The sequence below is a fragment of the Elephantulus edwardii genome, unplaced genomic scaffold (assembly GCF_000299155.1).
Source record: "Elephantulus edwardii isolate Elephantulus edwardi_28Jun2011 unplaced genomic scaffold, EleEdw1.0 scaffold00030, whole genome shotgun sequence".
Lineage (NCBI taxonomy): Eukaryota > Metazoa > Chordata > Mammalia > Macroscelidea > Macroscelididae > Elephantulus > Elephantulus edwardii.
In genome coordinates, this window is record NW_006399780.1 from 9,152,341 (window position 1) to 9,155,610 (window position 3,270).

A 3,270-nucleotide genomic window follows, 5' to 3' on the forward strand; every position below is an offset into this window, starting at 1 on the left:
TCCTCCTCCTCCTCCTCCTCCTCCTCTTCTAGCCCTGGGCGTTCTGCACGCTGGCAGGACACCCACAAACTCCAAGCCCTTGGGTAGAGGCGGGGCCGCCGTATTTCTTGGATGTGAATGTGGATGTCCCCATTCCTTAAAATACTGTGAAAGTTTTCTTCTAGTATTTCTTCCACAATTTTCTAAGTGACTTCCCCGACACTCCAATGTTCTGGAATTCCAAGATTCTGGGGCTTCGTCTGACATACTTTGGACATGTTGTAAGGAGGGACAGATCCTTGGAGAGGGACATCATGCTTGGGATGGTGGAGGGATGGTACAGGAGGGGAAGACACTCTATGAGGTGGATTAATTTAGTGACTGGGGTAAACGGGATAGGTGTGTCAGAGGCAGTGCGATTGGCACAGGATAGAACAGGGTTTAGGGCTGTTGTACATAGGGTCACTATGAGTTGTAAGCAACTTGACGGCACATAACAACAACAACAACATATATATCGTTCTTTTTGATGTGATCACACATGATTTTAATGTTTTCTTCATTTTCTTTACATCTCATCTCTGATTTTGCTTCTAGTATATTTTCAGTGAGTGTCTTGTCTTTCAGGTTACTACTTATTGTTGCATTTTGTAAGTTCTACTTTTTTTTTTTTTTTTGGTCCCAGCACCATCTTAGACACTTCTACCATTTCAGTCATAATATTCTGCATTGTGTTTTCAATTACTTCCAGTATTGTATTGGATGTACTCTCTCTGTCTTGTGATGACTTTTTAAGTTCTTGTACATCTTTATCTATACTATGGATTCTTCTATCTTTTGCATTTTCTTTCTTAGTTGTTCAAATTTCTCCTCATTAATATATTTCTTCTGAATTATTGTCTCTGGAGTATTTGCTCTCTTAATGACTTCTCTTGTAACTTCCATCATTTCCATTTACTTTAGTAATAGTTTAAATACCTCCACATCAGCATATTTATTCTGGTTCTCTCTATCTTGGTTCATTGGGTCTTTTTTGGAGAAAGGTTATTTTTTTCCCCATCATTTCTGAGGCAGACTGCTGCTTTCTTGACATTATGTGAATCTTTCCTCAGTAGATGTTAGGTTGCTGTAACTATATAATGGCCCAGAGTATGGCAATGTTTTGTGAAGGACTTATATATTTATGTTTATCATAGAGCCTTGGGATGACTGCTGTATTTCACGCAAAATACCTGAATAGCAAAACAAGAAGTCTGTTTCCTTACAGAAACTGCATTTCAGCCCAAGTCTGTCTGGCTTGGTCCCTTCTGCTTGAGCGTAAGGGTCCCACATACTGTAGTTAGATGGCAGTATTTCACCCAAAGTACCTGAATGGCAAAACTGTATGTCTGTTCCCTTCTAAAAACCAATTCTTTCCTTGACCTGCCCAAGCCCCTTCTGTTTGAGCTTAATGGGTCCCAAATAGTGTAGCTAGTCTGCTGTGTTTCTGTGATATTGGTGCTTCTGGCCCCTGACAGCAGGAGCAGCAGGAGGTATTGGCCTTGTGCTCTGGGCCTGATTGAAGTCTAAACCTGTAGACCCTCAAGCTGGCAGGTGGTGGTTCTGTCACCAGCCAGGGTATGTGCTTAGGCTGAGCTGCTGCCTTTTGCAGACATGAGGGAAATGGTGGCTGGAAGACTCTCCTAGGCTGCCATGCCACATAGGCCTTAACATCTTGCAGCAGAGTGAAGGTAAGGTCCCCATGGAGAGGGTCTCGTGAGAGAGCCTGAACTAATTGTCTCTGTGTCTTTGGTTGTCATCACTATCTTCTTTACTTCTAATGAATAGAAATTAATAGTTGCATAGTAGATGATCACTTAATGTTTTAAGATGCCAGTTCCTAGTCATCAGAGGATACAGAACATTGCCTTTATGAACTCTGATATTCCAATTTACTATGGTTTTCTCTAAGACTGTTGTCCTGAGTCTGAGGGATTGATTTCCTTTAATAGTTTTGTAATAGCAAAAATTTTTATAACTTTTTCCCCCTGTATGTTTCTACTATATTAATATTCTACTATATTGATGGATATATGTTTATCTATATTTCATGCATTATTATAAAGAAGTGATCTTGCAATTGGGCATGTTTAGTGACTTCATCACACTATTCTTAAAAGATAATGCCCACTAAAAAAAATAAAAAAAGAAAATGCCCCCTAAGGATCAATTACTGATGTCATAACAAGGCATGAAATCTGTTTAAATGTGTATGTATTGCTAAGAGTTGACTCTTTTTACCCTATGATGGGGCAAAAAAAATTGCATAATCTTATTGTTAAGTTTTCCTTGGATTCTCATTTTGTGAATTTTTTTTTCTCTACTCATTTAAAAGCATTAGACTCCCTGGGAAGTTGTATATAACTTGGACTCCTGAAGGGTCACTCACAGCTACTTACCACAGGAACCATCTGGCCAAACCCACTTGAGCATATGTTGTTTAACATATAAAGGTTCTTGATTGCATTTATCAACATCTCCATCATATTCATTATCTCCTGTGTCCACGTTGTTGCTGATTGTTCCCAAAGAAGAGAGAGTAAAGTGATATTCAGTGAGTTACTTTTGAATGTGAGTTTCTATTTAATTCCTTATATTCTGCAACATAATCACAGATCTATAAGTCTATCCATAGCTGGTATTTAATATAAAAACAGGAAACTGTGTTATTGGAGCAAACAACATTTTTATCAATTTCTTTTAAATAGTATCTACTTTTCTCATTCATTCATCCTGGTTTTGACTCACTAAGTTTTGAAATAAAGTGGCTATCATCATGAAGAGAGATCAAAATACTATTACAAATACAAAAGACAAAGGGAAAAAAGGTAGATGTCAGAAGAGATTATTAAAATTGCATTAGAGCATCAGGAAGCCAAAATAAAATGAAGAGATGCCAAACTAAAGAGCTGAACAGAAGATTTCAAAGGATGGTTCAAGAAGACAAAGCAAATTACTATAACAAAATGTACAAAAAGATGGAATCATAGGACTAGAAGTATAGAACTTGCTTGGCATTTCTCAAACGTAAAGAACTAAAAACCAAATTCAAATCTCTAGTTGCAATACTTAGAGATTTTATCAGCAAAATCTTGAATGATTTAAGAATCATAAAAAAAAGATGTAAGGAATACACAAACTCGCTATACCAAAAATAATTAATCATCCAAGAAAAATTCAGGAAATATCATATAAATAAGGGCCGCTGGTTATGAAGGATGGAGTCAAAGTTGCACTTAAGGCACTGGCAAA

The 3,270-nt window shown here is 37.5% G+C and overlaps 1 pseudogene; it reads right to left on the minus strand.

Annotated features, from left to right (window-relative positions):
* The window catches only part of LOC102871035, a 23,484-nt pseudogene extending 21,055 nt beyond the window's left edge, over nucleotides 1-2,429 (minus strand).
* Nucleotides 2,430-3,270: the final 841 nt, after the last annotated feature.